The sequence below is a fragment of the Pongo abelii genome, chromosome 10 (assembly GCF_028885655.2).
Source record: "Pongo abelii isolate AG06213 chromosome 10, NHGRI_mPonAbe1-v2.0_pri, whole genome shotgun sequence".
Lineage (NCBI taxonomy): Eukaryota > Metazoa > Chordata > Mammalia > Primates > Hominidae > Pongo > Pongo abelii.
In genome coordinates this window covers 96,013,411-96,031,740 of record NC_071995.2, presented here as the reverse complement: position 1 = coordinate 96,031,740, position 18,330 = coordinate 96,013,411, and the positions used below count along the sequence as shown (strand labels likewise).

At 36.3% G+C, this 18,330-nt stretch overlaps 1 long non-coding RNA gene across 9 annotated transcripts in view; it reads right to left on the bottom strand.

The window, feature by feature from the left end:
- The window catches only part of LOC112135801 (uncharacterized), a 106,329-nt gene that overhangs the window by 65,193 nt on the left and 22,806 nt on the right, over window positions 1-18,330 (bottom strand). For 4 of the 9 annotated variants that reach the window (XR_008512076.1, XR_008512080.2, XR_010135819.1 and 1 more), the window contains 5 exons: window positions 7,274-7,419; window positions 6,571-6,679; window positions 5,850-5,962; window positions 4,970-5,156; window positions 3,792-3,919 (listed from right to left, as the gene is read on the bottom strand). This is a non-coding gene — a long non-coding RNA (uncharacterized LOC112135801). Of the gene's footprint in view, window positions 1-3,791; window positions 3,920-4,969; window positions 5,157-5,849; window positions 5,979-6,570; window positions 6,714-7,273; window positions 7,420-8,426; window positions 17,023-18,330 lie in introns of those variants that run through there. The other 5 variants (XR_010135817.1, XR_010135816.1, XR_008512079.2 and 2 more) reach the window with 4 other exon arrangements.

Sequence of the window (18,330 nt, the reverse complement as noted above, 5' to 3'; positions counted from 1 at the left end):
ATGGTGAAACCCCGTCTGTACAAAAATACAAAAATTAGCCAGGAGTGGTGGCACACACCTGTAATCCCAGCTACTCGGGAGGCTGAGGAAGGAGAATTGCTTGAGCCTGGGAGATGGAAGCTGCAGTGAGCAAAGATCGTGCCATTGCACTGCAGTCTGGGCAACAGAGTGAGACTCTGTCTCAAAAAAAAAAAAAAAAAAAAAAAAAAAGAAAGAAAAAAGAAAAAGAAAAGGAAAAGAAGAAAACATAAAAAGCTCTACATCATTTTAGAGTTTACAAACACTTTGATCTGATTTGATTTTTACAATACTGTGGGCAGAGCCTTCTGCTTCCACCTCTGATAAACTCAGCTGAGAAATTAAATGGTTTTCTAAGCATACATTGCTAGTGAAGTCATATCTTAAATTTGAACCCAATCGTTCAAATCCCAAAATATGGGTGCAGAAAATACAGGTAAAACAAGTTACATTTTAAAAGAGAATATTTCAGGAGGACGCCTCAGAAAAATAGTCAGATATGTGAAAAACTTAATTATGAATACAGATCTCTGAAAGAAATACAATGGACAAGCAAGAACGAGTATATGGATGGGATGTGGGTAGAAAACAAAAATTGATGTATATTCAAAAATAAAGAATATTAGGAAAAAATGTTCAAAGGATTACAGTTTGTGTTTAAGGTATAACTAGATACAAAACCCACAGATATGTGAGAAAAGAAAAAAAAAATTGAAAAAGCTGACAGACATTCCTAAATGGTCCCAGGCTTAGAGACACAGGCAGCCTTTGAGGATGTCAGACAAACCCCATAGAGAGCCCCAGCGGGCACCTTCAGCAGAAGAACTAACCTTACCCATTGGCCCACTTAACCATTACCACTCTGAGGAGAGCTCCTGAAGGCAAGGGGTAGATCACACAAATGTCTCCAGCTGCTACCGATGCCTGAAACCTCATCGGCTTAGTATCTGACCCTTAATAAAAGGTAAGTGACCTTCACAAGGGCAGTACCTCAAATGTTCTCAGTCATCTAGATCTTTATGTGGATGAATTTCAGGTCCTTATTGAAAGGAGGGCTTAGCAGTAGAGAAAAACAGAGAGGCAGAGCCAATAAGGAGAGAGTGTACCTTCTCAAGAAAGGCTGGTAATGCTGACAGAAGGTACTGCCTTTTCACGATTTTCCCAGTTTCTGTAGTTACCACGATTGCCTGACACAATTTTCTTTAATATTTTTATTAGGTAATTTTAGGCAACATTTTTTGAATCATAATGCATTACACAGAAAAATTGTATATAGAGGATATGTGTATACATGCAAGGACAGGCAATAAATAACAACAATATTAAAGATCATTGCTAAGACTTGTCAACCCCTTACCATAGGCTTTATACTCATTATCCTGTTTAATCTTTACAACCACTCTATGGGGATGGGGATGATTACTTTCCTCATTTTGTAGGTGAAGAAGCAGGTTTAGAAACTGTTTATACAGCTAATAAGTGGTAGAGCAGGAATGAGAACCAGTCCAATTCTGGTTCAACCACCATATTTGTGCACCAAACTTAATTGGTAGTATTTTCATCATATCACCCACATTCATACATACATCAATATTCTAGATCCCTGTAGCAAGGAAGCCAAAGCCCCTTATTACTAAAACTTTAAAAAATAGTAAAATAATCATAAAAGAATAGAGGGAATTTCTAAGCTAAATCACAAAGCTTCCAATTAAAAATGGTTTTGCTTAAAACTTGCTTGGGGAAACACCCCTAGACCCAAGGAGTCCTTGTTCTCTCCCCTCCTCTATTTGTATTATTACTTTGTTGAAAAATTTGGACTAGTCTGCTCAGTAAATATGTGTGAGCAGGTATTTGACGTGAACCGTGGATGATTGATCTTCATATTTCAAGATGAATCTGTTCAAGGGGTCTATTAACTTTATGTCACGTTAGAGAGAAATGGTACAGCCTTCTTTTGAGCTGTAAACTTATTAACATAGCATAGTGGATCCCTACAAACCACAGTAGCGGAAGGGTGACTGCCTCCTTCCCCATCTCCTCACCATGACAATTATGCTCTAATTCACATTATATGTGTTTCTTTGATTAAAAAACAAAACACATTTTATTCTCTAGCATTTTTCATTTAACAAGTTAGAAAAAGAAATGCAAAAAAAAAAAAAAATCATCCTTGTGCCCTACCTCTCTAAATCATACCCTCATTCATGACTATCTTGGGAAAGGGTTTTGAAAACCAGAAAGCACTAAACAAATGTAAGGCCTCATGTTATTAGACAATGAGGGGGTCATTTAGTGCACTAGAGTGCCATAGAGTTGTCCTGATCAGTGTCTGAATGATTTTGTTTATATCCACAGCAATGCTGCTATACTTAAACAGAGAAGTGCATGGCAACTTTGAAATATTTTGAACTTATTGATCTTGAACCTCTCTTTGGAAAATAAATGAGGGTCCAAAATTCCTCATGGGCCCAAAGGACATTTATAAATAGAAAATCTTTGTCAGGTTGAGGCCAAACTGGCTACAGAATTCGTCTAATTACTGAGACAGAGGGACCTCAAGCCCTTGAAAAGATTCTAGGTACAGTCATAGCATGCACATGCATTCACTTTTAATTATTCATATTTTTCTTGCTAAAACTTTGAAAATGTTATTTTACTTTTCCACTGTACTCTCTGTTAACTGTTGACCTAATCTGATAAGAAATATCTAGAGGATGGTCATAGAATACAAAACCAAGCAAAGCAGGTTTATATTTCATGGTAAGATGGCACATCTGCAGACTCCAGGGAAAGAAGAGGCTTTGTAAAATTTATTTCAATATATGAGTATGTGGGCACTAGCTGAGGAACTTTTTGATTCATTCACAAAATGAGTTATGATATTATCACTGTCATCTGACACATCTCAGAACTTTAGTCTTCCTACTGCAACTGTGTATTGCATTCACCTATCCAAGATGACTCTTATAGAGTGATCTAAGCTCCCTTAAAAATGCATTCAATGTCAATGCAAACTGATAATATTCATCCCAATTTCATTGTTCCCAGGGGAAGTCCCCTCCAAAAAGACAATTCCACAGCCCATTACTATTCAGGAAGCAGGGCTAATGCTTTTCCTCACTCTTTCTGTCCCCAAGCTTCATCTGCATGCACATGAGAAAAAGACATCCAACACAAGAGAGTGACAAGCCAAAAGGTCAAGGATCAGCACAGTGATATGATAGTGTGCTTTATAATATTTGCTTGATTAAGTGAGCTTCACAAAATACATAAGGTTTATACTTACCACTTAGGACACAGTAATCAAATTAACAGAACACTGTGAAACCCATTCTCAATTTCTGTTATAATAGGAGCAAATAATGACACGTAAAATTTTGTGAAACACGTATATGTTTGAGGTACTTCACAAACATGTATATTTAATGGGATTTTTTAACCCCAGATACTAAATTTTTAATAACCCAGGAGTTATTATTAAAACTACTTGGAATTCTTCTACTACATTCTATTTTGGCAGTGGTAGAAAGTAGCCCCATAACATGCTGGAGAGAAGGGTACACCCATTTGGGTTGAAAAAAATCCACCGTAGTTAATCCTCGAAAGTGAAATTTTTGCATCCTATAATCAGGAGTTGCTGGGCATTTGATTAAATACCCCAGGCATTTCATCTCCAACCTACTTTCATTTCTCCCCCCAACTGGCAAACAAGAGAAATTAGACCAAGAACCTGAAGAAACAAAGTGTATACTTTAATACAGAAATGCTTTTACCTGCCATCCTGCTGTGAATGAAATGGGCTGGGCTTTCAAAATGTTAGTCAGCTTAACTCCCAGTTGGTGGCACTGGGAAAATGTAGCCACGCAGTCTTATTGCTGTGTTTCTGTTCTTTAACTGCCAACTGGAATACAATAGAGGATTCAAATGGAAACAAAAGAGAGATGGATCCAGAAAGAACCAGAAGGACGACAACAAAGCAAGTCAAGAAAATGCTAAGGAGCCAAAGACACTGTGCTCCCCAAAGTCGTCATCCCAGACCTTCTTCACATTGAAGATAATTATGCTTCCCTTAATTGCCACTTCCCCTCAGACAGTCATGATATTTACAAATCATGAATTATCTAGTAGATGCTTATCTTTGCGACATTTTAGGAAAATCATAAGCTATACTTAACCCAAAGAGAGAATGGCTATATCACGTTGCTCAGACATGGATAATATATATTTTACATATTATGAGGGATTTTAATATAGTTTACAGGGTAGCAGTGTTGAACACACTAATATTTTTGGACTTGAAGACAGTGCCTCCATTCTGATGGATCACAGTATATATAGCATACATAGAAGGCTAGATATTTTAGTATCCTCATATTGCATCAACAGGTACCTGGAATTTTACTTATGTTCAGCTTCTCCATCATCTCGCCATTGTTTTTTGTACTTTTTTTCTTCTCATGCAGACATTATATTATTACAATGGTAGACACAAGACTGCCACTTATCACAAAATCCTCATGTCCTCTTTTAACTTCAGAACATGTCAAAGTATATATGCCATTGTCTTTGGTTTGTACACATTTAAGAATTCACACATCAAAAGTCAAATTTTGTCCAGGGTTATAGAATAGCATGCCTTTCCCAGCCGCCACCCCCATAAGAATAATGATGTACACAATTTATATTTTAATTTAAATATGCTGTATGGTGTACTGAGTTATATTTTTCTAAGCTGCAAAGGATGAAAAAAGCAGTAAAAATAATGTGACTTACACATAAACAAAAGATATTCAATAGCCCAGCTTTTAGGTCACAGTTTAAATAATTGTATATGAAACTTTATATTATAGATTTCTATATCAAATGGATAAATGAAAACTTTCATGGGGCTAGGATAGTCATAAGTAAAATCGTATGAAATCACATCTTACGAGACATGATAAAATCTTACCTTATCAGATGTGACATCAAAAATGTTGCATTTTCCCTGTGATTTTATTAATAATGCAGAAGCATCCTTCTAATAGAGAATATCTTTTATAGAACATTGTCTTTGGTAATAATCAGAGTCAGAGTATTAACTAGGTGATCCAAAGTTAGAGCATAAATTGTAAACAACCGTTGTGGTTTCAGCCAGTCTGAAAGTTCAGAATAAGAAAAAAAAGTAAGAATTTTTGACTGGCCAGCAAAAAGTAATAATCTAAAAAAAAAATACTAAGGTTTTTATATTACTGTGAATGTGCAGGCATTTTATATTTTAACTATCTTTTAATGTTATTTTATTTATAGCGATGTGGTCTCTGCTACCCAGGCTGGAGTATAGCGGCACAATCATAGCTCACTGCAGCCTCAAACTCCTGGGCTCAAGGGGTCCTCCCACCTCAGCCTCCCAAGTAGCTGGGATTACAGGTGTGAGTCACTGCACCTGAATTAATTTTCTTATAATCCATTTTTGATCCCACAAATTACTAAAACTCAAATTATATCTATCCCCAGACAAAGCAAGATGGTAATTTGTCAATTTTCTACTTTGAGGCCTAAATTATTTTCCTTAATCTTCTACTCTGCTCAAATTCATTATAAAAATGAACAATTTACCATCTCACTTCACATGAAGAAGATAATATTATAGAATGTGGATCCCAGGATAGAACAACCAAATGCTACCTGGGGACAGATGAACATGCATGTATGCGTAACTTGAATTGTTCCAATTATTCTTTTGCTTATAAAACAATTTCTATATGAGCTCCAGAAGCCACTTTGAAGCAACATCCATTAGCATACAACATTTTCTACTTCTGGAAGCCAACTCACAGTAAATCTCTTACCTTATAGAGAGACAGAACAGCACAGGGCTCGTAATAGGATGAGTGATGCATAAAATGGTCTTCACCTGACTTCCCATGGGATTTATATTTCCAAACCTAGGAACACCATCTGCCTGCATGGATGGAATGCTAAGCAATGCAGTCAAACAATCAATATGTTATATATAGTTTTTTAGCTTTAAGAAATCTAGAAAAAAACTGTAAAATATGTAAACAAGCAAGTTTGTGTCTAAAAATTATAGCACAAATTAGCTAGAAAAATACATAGCTTAAATAAGGAAGGTTAGTGATGGGCTCATATTTGTAAGTGTGATTGTGATTATGTAGATAATATGCTTTTTTTTTTGGAAACTGACGGGTTGCTGCATTCTTGGTTATAGGTTTAAGAGAGAGACTCTTTTATATCGTATAATGAAAGTATTCCATGTGGAAATCATAGGATCTGAATTACAGATAAAATGTCAGTCAAAGAGTCCATTTTGGGGGGCTTATTTTTCAAAAGTACCCAAGAGAATAAAGAAAAGAATCTAAGAAAATAAATAAGAGAAATGTATATGTTGAAATTCTACTTACATTTTCTCATTTACTTGTTTGAAAAAAGTATCACTAATTTTTTTACAGTACAGTTTCAAATCAGACTTATTTCCTGTCTAAACTTAGCCTCTGTTCATTGTGTCATATTTCTGCAGACATGGGAAGGGAAATCAATGGCCCTACTCACCTTTGGAAGAATTTCACTGCCAAGTCTCCGTGGTTCTATGGGATCCAATAATCCTCGGCTCAGTATTGATTTTTGTATGACACCTGTAGAAACAGTCTCTCCTTCCTTTCTAACAAAATATAGCAACAAAAATCGTGTAGTTTCTGAATGAATTAAGCATACGTTATTAAGCACAACCTCATCCTGTAAAGAAATGTGGTTTGTATTTTTTAAAAAATGTTAACTTCGCTTGATTTTTTCTGAGCCATTTAACTACTGTTTAAAGGTGATGTGAATATCTATTTGTAAAAATAATTTGAACATAACTTTCTTAGGTTTCTGGCAGCTAACTCTTATATTGCAAATAGCATTTATTCTTCTAAGAAAATAGACAAACGGTAAAGCCTATCTGAGCTCAATTCCCAATTTTAAAATATCTCCAAAATCAAAATCTTTTTGAATATAAAAATCTACAATCATGCTTTTAAAATCTAAAACTTTGATGAGATAGAGGACCTTCAAGGGAGTAAATAGGGTATATCAAATCCTAGGAGAGAGAATGGGTTAAATTTGGGGTGTATTTTATAGCATTAAAAGAGTTGGAAAAACAGGCAAGAAGCATCAGCCTTTCTACTTTTCTTGACAAACACAAATGCAAAAAAAAAAAAAAAAAAAAAAAAAAAAACAACAACAAGAAGTCATGTTTCCAATATTCTTTACACACCTGATTTAAACCTCAAAGGTGTTTGTTTCACCCTAAGCAGACTTCTTTGGGCATGTCTGATTATATTTCCCCGCAGCCATTCTGTGCTGAGTGGAGTAACTACAGTTGGCAACCTATTCCATCACTCACTCCATCATCCTGAGAATCTGCAAAATAAAAATGTAGTGTTAAAAAAAAAAACAAGCAAACAAACAAAAAAAAACCTTTATTTTACATTTGCTTTTCCCAGTAAAATCCTAGAAAAGAAAATGCAGAGCAGCGTGTTTCCCACAACGTATGTGACATCTTGGTTAAAAGCGACAGGACCATGTTGCACTCTGGCAGGTTTAGTGTTAAGATCTGACAGATATAAACCTGCACGAACAACCTCCCTGCCACAGATATTTAAGCTAATGTAAAAACTTTGATTTGATAGTCCCTTGATTAGCTTTTGCAACAGTGAGTGCTACTGCCTTTCAAGTTCATTGTAAATTACTGAATTCTTCACAGTACAGTCAATTTAAGCTCTTGTTTCACTAAAAGGCAGGCATTTTAACCACTCATCAAACCTGTGCACATTTTTGAATTAAAGAATTAGATCAATCCAAACTCCAGTTCTCAAGGGAGAAGTTCCATTGTTTATCAGGCCATGTCTACACTGGCTGAGCAAAGCGCTCTGTTCAGAAGGAGAAGCGCCTTTGGCAGCTAGAGTCCACATAGCTGACCCATGGATGCTCGGGTGGAGTTTCTTCACCTAATTACACAGTGCAATGAAATTATTGAACATTTGATGAAAATGACCCATGACGACAAAAAAGCCATGACACGATTGTTGTTCTAATCTATTGACACGGTAGTCATTTATAATGTAATTCAAAGAATCTATAAGAATGAGAAGATGCTTACACTTACAGAGATGATGCATATGGGTATTGAAATACTTGATAACTCAACATTTGGTATTACTCAAGTCATTCTTCCTAAACAAGACAATGGTGGCACAACTTTAAAATGCAATACCTCTTCCCAACTGGTCCAGGTTAAGCTCGCAATGCTAATCTTACATTAATAGAGAAATCCACAGAGTTTAAATAATTAAAAAGATGATTGTGATCACACACACACACAAACAAACGGGTTAAAAGATAATCAACATTTTGGAGGAAATATTTACATTTTTCTGACTTGTTCAGTTAAGATTTAGTAACATCTATGGGTGCATTCGATTCTGGTGACAGTACCGTGCCCTCGACTCATCTGGAACGTTTTAGATAAAAAGTGGTTTAGCAGAAATGTTCTGCTAACAGCCATGAAATTATAGGCTTTCCCTTCCATCCATCCAAACACACTCCACCCTGTGAAATAATAGAAACGACACTAATCACCTTTGGAATTTTGCCAGCCTTCCCCATAGGTGAGCTGCAGAGTTGGACCAAATTGCATTGGAGGAATAAAGCCTGTCTCACCCCTGTGAATGCTCTCAGAGGGCTTCAGAGTGCATGCATTTCGATTCATCGAAGAAAGCAGAAGCAAAGGTTTAACTGTCAGAACTGTTATCTATGACATACACTTACTTCTATCAATATCACCCCAAAATAAATTAATTAGGCCAAACTCAAACCCATTTTCCCTAATCACTTGGACTTTGCAAATGGGAGTAGCTCATTATTTTTCTTTTTTTGCCAAACCCAACTTAAGATTTTCAAGATAAGTGTTCAGTCACTCTGTTTCAGTTTGATAGTTGTGCAATTTATACATCAAATCCCCTTTTGCTGGGTGCAAACTTCCAACTTCAGACAGAGTCATGACAACATCTGGCTGATTAGTTTTTTAAATTACCACTCAAATTATAAAACAAAAGAAATCTAGTTGCTCTAATTGCCTTGTTTAGCAAAGTTCATCCAAGATAAGTTGAATTTTGTATCTTCTTTTTCTATATGAAAGCCCTGAGAATGTCTAAATATAAATATGAAATTGTTGCCGAACATATTTTAGTCACATGAAGATAATGATGACGGTGGTGGAGGTGGTGGTGATGATAATGAAATAGCAAACATCCTTATGGTACTTGACTATGTGCCAGGCACTGTCCTAAATGCTTTATGTATAGAAACTCATTTAATCCCCCAACAACCCTGTAAGATAGATGCTATTAGCCCAATTTAGCAGATGAGGAAACAGGATTACAGAGACAGCAAGTAACTTGTCCTGGATCACATAGTTAGTAAATGGTAGAGATAGATTTGAATCTGTGCAGTCTGGCGCCAGTGTCTGTTTTCTCTCAGATGGTGCCGTGCTTGGCCTAGCCACAGTGTTGAAACTGACATATCATTATGCATAGAGATTTAAATTAAAAGGTGGTGTTTTTACATTGGCTCTTTCCTTCCTATATGAGTGGAATTAACAGCCTGGAACTAGAGCTTTACTCTATAACTACTCTGTCCGTCCGCCAGGCTCATTCTTCTATTTCTCACTCACTCATTCTTCTAAATCTCATTCAGGATTTCCTTTATGCCTTTCAAAACTTACATTTTAAGAAATTTGTAAATGTGAAAAATATCACATAAGAAAGGAACACTAAGAATAAAAATGATTAAATTGGGCCTAGCAATAGAGCATGTACCTAAATGTAACCTCATGGGATCAGGCCTACTGAGGTCAAATCCTGATGCTTCCTATTCCAAGTTAGACAAGTTGTTTTATTTCTTTATGACTTTGTTCCGTTGTCTATAAAATGGGAATGAAAATAGTACTACAGTTTAGGATTGTGAAGATTAAATAAATTAATCCATATAAAATGCTTACCCCAGTGCATGACACATATCAAGCATTTGATAAATATGAACTATTGTTATTATTATATTTAATTTATATAGACTAGCCTTCAGCTGCAACTAAGCATTAACAATTAAAATTTGTCATTGTAGTGTGAAAGTATTAACACAGATTTAAGAAAAATTGGTTGTTCTCACAGGAAATCCTTTCAGCACAGGGACAATTTGGCTTTAAAAATTCACTGAGACATATTTTCACAAATAATTTTATTCCCCCTATTTTGGAGAACATAGACAAATTACAGATTGTGACAGAACCACCTAAAAAGTCATCAGAGTTTACAATGTTATCATCTAACAAGCTAAAAGCAGCCTTTTTTTTTTTTCTTTTTTTCTTGAGACAGGGACTCTCTATGTCATCCAGGCTGGAGTGCGGTGGCACAATCACAGCTCACTGCAGCCTTAATCTCCTGGGCTCAAGTGATCCTCCTGCCTCAGCCTCCCAGCAGCTGGGACTACAGGTGCACTACACCATGCCCGGCTAATTTTTTGTATTTTTAGTAGAGATGAGGTCTCGCTATGTTGCCCAGGCTGCTCTCAAACTCCTGAGCTCAAGCAATCTTCCCACCTCAGCTTCTCCCAAAGTGCCGGGATTACAGGTGTGAGCCATCGTGCCTGGCCAAAAAGCAGCTTTTCCTATACAGCAAGGTTTTAAATAACATAAAAGTGTTGCTTGCTTAATTGTTTTTATATCATAATTCGTATTTCTAAACAGAGTTACTTAAGTCAAATTGACCTCGATGGCAGTGATGCAGTTTTAACAATTGTGCAATTAAACATCAGTAAAATTGTCCATATCTTCAGCTTGTCCATTTTTTATGCATACTTCTCAATAATCTGAGTGCTTATAGGCTGATGTTTAAGTCCCAACTCTTTGAGGCCATATGGGTGAGTTAGAAATGGCTATTCTGGAGCATAAAATAGAAATTTCCATCCCAAAGAAAGTGTAATGCAAGGACTAGGAGAAAATTAGTTACTGAGTGCTCACTTGTATGGAGCTACTGGGTAAGTGCTATACAAAGAAAACGGAATGGATTGAAACCTTTTTGCTTCAGTTCTAAAATGGACACCTTCACCAGAGACAGCGTGAAAACCCCAGAGGCCCAGAAGCTATTCTAGGTAAATCTCACACTTTCACCTGGATATTCCCAGGATGCACCGAACTGCCTTTTTCCAGTTTGGCCACCACGCAACTTGAGAGCCGCTTGCTGGTCCCCAAGGAGCTAGCAGTGAAGAGAGACACTTTTGCCTCATTTCCCAGTACCTCAGAGACCAGATATTCTTTGGCAATCCTCAAAGAAAGAAAGTCTTGATGTATATAGGTAGTGCCTTGGTCAAGAATTAAAGTTTTGAATAAAGGGGTTGGTGTGTAGCCTCATCTGGGGCAAAGAGAGTAGACTGAAAACAAGGCACGATCAATGTGTCTCAATGTGAATCCTAACTGCACCCACCTAGGTTCCTTGCTGCAACCTCCGCCTCCCAGGTTCAAGCGATTCTACTGCCTCAGGCTTCTGAGTAGCTAGGATCACAGGCATGCACCACCAGCTAATTTTTGTATTTTTAGTAGAGACAGGGTCTCGCCATGTTGGCCAGGCTGATCTCGAACTCCTGACCTCAGGTGATCCACCCACTTCAGCCTCCCAAAGCGCTGGATTACATGTGTGAGCCACCGTGCCTGGCCAGAAAACTCTCATTCTGAAATGGGATCTCAGCTATCATCAGTCTCCAGGTCTCTAGATGGGGATGGCATGTCCCAGAGACAGTCTTCTGCCGAAAGTCTCACAGAACGAGCAGCAGTTTTAGAATTAGAACCCGTGGGGGTAGAAGGAGATGGTTGAAGTATTAAGAGAAGAAATAAATTCTTCATAGCAATTAACTGATTAGAAGGAAAATGGAAACACAAGGAAAGACACAAATGACTTCTACTGGCAAGAGATGTCAGCAACCTCAACCATGAATTACTGGCACAGACAACCAGAGGATGTGAAGAACAAAGACTGTGAGGAGCTAAACAAGGCAACCTGGTTTCATTGGAGAGGATGAGGCTTCCCTAGCAAAGGGAATGGACTGTTGCAGTAACTATGTGGGGACGTTATCTGATGTTCAGACTTTCTATCTGAGAGCATCTTTAAGTTACTTAAGCACAGTGTCAGTCACATAAGCACAGTGTCAGTCACAGCATTATCTCCAGTATCTTCAACAAACATTATTAGCTGCAGCTGTTACTGCTGCTACTCCATACCTGACTCCCTCCACCCTAGCTGCTCGAGGTCCATCAAACATGCTTTTCAGATTTTCTGAACGAATTACAAAATTCTTATTTTCTTGTTTCATTTTTCTTCTTGTTGCATGTTTAGGTCTGTTTTAAAGACATTTAGATCTTTTAACTTAAGTTTTGGAAAGGATCCTCCTTATTTCATATCATATACGAAGTCTAACAAATAATCTCCAAATATGAAATGGAAAGTTTAAAAAAGGTCACATCTACCCAGTGTCTCTCGCTGGCTACTCCATAGACCTGCTGTCATTTCTCATTATCCTTTTTTTATGATTCCACACACAAATCCAACCCAGGTGATTTGGTTCTTAAAGAAATGAATGTGAATTAATTCTGATGATCATAAATTTTAATGAGACAACACTTCAGATGCTCTCAGATGTTCCAAATGCAAAACTTATCTTTTCTGTGGTGAAACTGGAAATTCTTTTCTTAGGAAACCTTGATTGTTTCACCCCTGCTATTTTTTACGTAATGAAACAATTTGCATATCAGCAAGGTCAGAGGGGACAGAACTGGAATCTCAGGCTCTGCATCTCCCTGCTGCTCCCAATGCCAATGCTACATATTTCTCATTCCCTTTTGTTCATAAGTTTTATAATTTCACAGAATTACAAGTCGTATAGCATGACATCAAGCTTGATCTTGTCATTTTGCTTGATTGTGCAAAATTACAGTTGTTCCAGAATGTTGACAGAATTCCTTTCAATATTTTCTCTGTTCGTTTATTAAGTGGCAATGTCATACTTAAAGAATGATCATTTCTGGGACCACTCATTCAAATCTTTGAAGACTGACATCCCATTAAAAATTCGTTTCTCCCAATCACCCTCTATTGTCTCCGTCCCCAGTACACTCAATGTGTCAGAAATAATTATAAGTGGCTTAATATATACAGAAGCCATTTCTATTTAATATTCCAGAATGAATGAATGTAGTATTGCTTTGTTATCAGCTTTATTCTGGTTGGAAATTTACATTATCAGTCAGTAATATCTCATGAAAAAGTTGAAACCTGCTCTAATGTTTCCAGTTTCTCTAGATCAGCCCTACCTTCAGACATCGTTTGTTTCTTACAAATAATTATTTAATATTAATGGCAAAGGTCTGTCTTCCTCAAAGATGACCCTCACCTTCTTTTGCTGCTTTTCATAGGAGCATGTTCAAGGTAATGACTTTGCTATGTCACTTATTCACATTAGGGCAGCTTGTTTAAAAACAGATTTCTGATTAGAATTTTTTTTAAAAAGCAGGAGGTGATTATCAAGCCCATTCAGAGTTCTCTCTTATTTCACATTGCCTCTTTAGAGTGGGCACTGCCTGTTCTTTTTATCAGACAAAGGCGGAAAATTTGTTTTGTATCCAAGGTAAATGGAGAACATCTATACCTGTATTTTTTTTCAAAGCTTACCATTCTTACCTATGGTAAAAGACTATTACAAAGGGTCCTACTCTATCATGGTCTTGCTTGTATTGTAGAATAAATAAAGCAGTCTCTACGAAAGGATGCATTCTCTGTACCTATCTCCAAGTTGATGGAATGCAATGTATTATGGGAAACTTTATCCCTTAGCACAGATAATCAGGATTACAAGCTTTCTGGATCTCTGACTTGTTGGCTGATATTACCTGCTTGGACAAGCTCTAAAAAGACACACTGCCAGGTGGGCCTACATGTGGAGAGGCCCAAGGCTTGCTGAAACACCCTGATGTAAATGCTGAGAGACTAGTTTCCAAGATGGCTGCGCCTTGATGGAAAAAGTTCTTGACTTGGACAGATGGAACTGTGTCTCCTCTTTGCCACTTATTAGCTATGTGGCTTTGAGCAAACCATTTATGCTTCCTGAGGCTTATTTTATAAAATGCTGGTAATAATGCCTTTGGGGGCTCATATAATAAATAAAATAATGTATGTGACAATGTTGGCTCATAACAAATTATCGGGCAGATGCTTGGCATTATTTTTCTTAAGTAATTACCTAAAGCTAACAGCAAGTCAGTCAAGATCATGGATATCAAACAGAAATCTAGAGGAAATCTGTATATAATATAACCACATTTGCTCAACACTAGGAATAGGAATTTCTTCTAATGAAATATTACCGTGAGTAAAATTTAATCTTATGTATCTATCATATGTACAGATAACCAATTTTCGGTGAGTGGAAATGCAGTAAAATACTCAAAAACTGCATATAGAGTAGACATAAATTAACACTTTTTAATAATTCAGGAGGCATTTCATTGTCTTATTGTACCTAAGGGTCATAATTACAATTATCAGTGGCTAATTTACTAGAGAAATGGATGGAATGCAAATGACTCTATGGTATAACTGAGAATAAATCTTTGGAATTAATCCATGCTATCCATTTTTAATAGTCACAGGTCTCTATTTCAAAAATGCAGCATGACTTCAATCATTCTAAGTTATCTGACCTGAGCTTTTTGATGATTTGTATTCTCCTAAGGGGATGTTAACCTCAGCACAAATTTCCACATTCTAACATATCACCAAGCATGTCGCCCAAACATAATGCCTTGTGGGTAGTGTTCAAGGCTAGGAAGTCTTCTACATGTCTGACCCTGATGCACCAGGTGTGGAAAGAGCAGCAAGAAATAACTGCAGAAAGGGGAAAGGAAGAGGAAATAATAAGCTCTGTGCTGACTAATTGATGAGAATGTCAAAAAGATGAAAGGAATTAAAAGCTAAGGAAGACTGTAAATTATATAGCATTAGAGAAGTCTAAGGTATTATTATAATTATTGTTATTAATAGTCTTAGTTTACAATGGAAGAGTTATATATAGCTTGAAAGAGAAGAGCTCTTTTTCAAATGATGTTACATTTATTCCTTCATCATCCAATTCTTGCTCTCTCAGCTTATTTCTCAGCCAACATGAGTGACATGTATAGTCTATCCTTGTTTTCTTCTGTTTTTATCATAGTTTGACACAGTTGAAATAGATGGGAAGATCTTGCAGAGAATAAGGCTGCAAGCAAATTCTGAAATTTTAAAAATAGCTGTCTCTGAATAGTAAAAAGGTTTCGGCACATAGGAAGCTAAAGATGCTGTTGTTAATATGACTAAAAGCATGTAGCAATTATTGTAGGATGGTAGAATATTATAAAAGCTCAGCATCTGCACACTATATCTGTTAGGATGCCATTGTCACAAAAGGCAGATACATGTCAGAAAGATATCCACTTCTGAGCTTGGCCATCTGAACTGTCTACTTGAAATAAATAAATCTGCATATGTGAGTGTGCGTGCATGTGCAGGCATAGCTCTTATGGTTGTATTGCTATAGACACACATATTTATACAAAAATATATCATTGTAAGAACTGAGGACATATTTGACAGAGGGCTATGAAACTCTACAATGCCATCGACAATCATTCATAAATCACTTAAAAGTAGAACTAGATTAATAAAGGTAAATATTCATTTCCCCACCACAAGAAGAAGAGCTGTTTCCATCTCCTTAATTAACTAATACAAGTGTCTTCAGAATATAAGCAAAGCACAGTCCATAGTGCTTAAAGAAGAAAGAAAGAAAAGTATAAAATGGTTATATAAAGGGCAGTACAGTAATAAATAGAATGAAGGAGGATTACATTGGCTAGCATGGAATGATACATTACATACATTAGGTCGAAAAGCAATTTGTAGAACGTTAAGTATAATATTGTCCCACTTGGGCTTTACATACACACATAGACAAATGCACTTACACAAAAAAGTGTAAAATGACAAAAATCAATTAATACTTCTTCTGGGAAAAGAAGTAGAATTGGGGAGGGAGGAGGTATAGCTCCTTTTCACTATTTAAATTTCAATATAGCTATTATTTTTACAAGTATTTTTTAAAGAAACGAAGGAGATATAAGTCATAGCACCTCCACATAGAGAACACTGAGTGGAATTACAAGTTTTTTAAATCATCGAGCCTACCAATTTCTGTTGGTCACATTGTTCTGTAAAATGAACATTTTTAAATTGAGGGACATAGCATCTTTTCTGGCTTACGGCCATTTACCCTTCACAAGTACTTCCAAAGCTTCATCCAGAACATTATGCCCATGTTAACCTCAAGTCTAAAGAATAGAAAATACTAGTAAATCCATCTTGCTGTCAGCCCACATTCACCACAAAAAGAATGTTCCTTCTTGTTTTTAACTGAACAGATTTAAAGCACTAGAAATAAAAATCGTACCCTACTTTTAAAAAACCTATCTATACATGCTTACCACAAAAACCTCCATGAGTAGCTGTTTCAGAGCATGGGCTTAGGTGAAAGCACATCCCACTTTCACCATCATCAACAGCGTGGTTCTTTAGCCCTTTATTAGTGCAACTAATATGGGAACCTTTGAAATAACAGAGCACAAAGGGCCAAGAAACTAGAAATTCGGGTCTGATATTTTGTCTACAATATTATCAAACTGACAATAGCATACAGTGGCCTAGTCATTCATTCATTTATTTGAAAATATGACTGTCCCGTGAGCCATGCACCTGGTCATGGTGAAAGTGTAAGACAAATTCTCAGCTATTTGCTCCCCTCAAGAAATTTACAGTTGTATAAGCAGGAACTTCAAAAATAGAAAAAATCTTGGGTGGTGCTTGGCATGAGGGGCTTCTGGGTTCCTCTGCACTAATCACCCCCATAAACAAATAAATAAATAAATTTATTTAATAAATTAAATAAATTTAAAAAATTAATAAATTAAATAAATTAAATAAATTTATTTATTAAATAAATAATACATAAATTAAATATTAAATAAATTAAATAATAAATAAATTTAAAAATCTTAAAAAGTATCAATTTTTTCTAATCTTTGAGAAATTCCTGTATTTGTCTTTGCTATAACCTACAATTTTACTCGTGACGGAAGTAAAGTATTAATATTTATTTCCATGATGTCAAAAATCAAAACAAAAAAAGTTACTAACGGAAGTAATGAGGAGTAATGGGAAGCTACATGGAGGGCTGGCAAACCATTACCAGTGGCCTAACCCAGGCTGCTGCCTGTTTGTGTCAATAAAGTTTTATTGGAACACAGTCACACTCTTTAGGTATTGTCTCTGGCTGCTTTTGAGCTACCACAAAAGAGATGAGTATTCATAATAGACCTCATATTCTCCACAAAAACTAAAATACTCACTAAACTAGCTCAGTAAAAGTTTGCCAATCTCCAAGATGTTAATAAAAACTGGACAATGTACTTAAAAACTGGAATGTACTTTTTGTCTATTTTCCATTTTGCTGTGTTCTTTTTGGAAACTTTGGTTTCCAAAGGGATTCCTTAAGGCATGTATGTTTGTTCCTTCTCTGATATTAGGAGGAACAAAAAGACAGTGAATAAACAGTGTTGTAAAACATAGGTTGAGGGAATTTAAATTAAAAATAGAATGACTTTACAAACAATGTTTGTAAATCTGAACTTTGCCACTACATTCATGCTCGTGTTGGCCAAGGGCTGAAGTTTTGAGATGGATGTGGAAAGAGCAGCCTGAATCAAATGAGTAAGATCACAATGGGGCTTATTTAGCCAGTCTTGGAAATATTTATAATATCATGAGTACTGCCCAAATTTCTGAATGTCCCAACTTTATTCTAAAAAGAATCTGGCCAAAACATTTTTTAAAAATGCTCCAGCTAAATTTTCATAAAACACTTGCACGGATGGAACAATGAAGACTACTGCCAAAGATGCTCCAATTTAATTCTGCCTGGCACATCGGCCAGGCTTGTTTGGCATTTCATTAACAAAAAATAAACCTCACTCTTCTTCCTGAGAAAATAGCATGTGTAGTATTTTTGGGGACAGCAAAGCTCAGCATGCTATTTCTCGGTATGAAAAAAATATATCTGAAATGTGGATAAATAAAGCTTTTAAAAGCCTTTCTTTGGCATGGTAACTGGCCACCCTGGGAAATCCGTGTTCTTAGTATG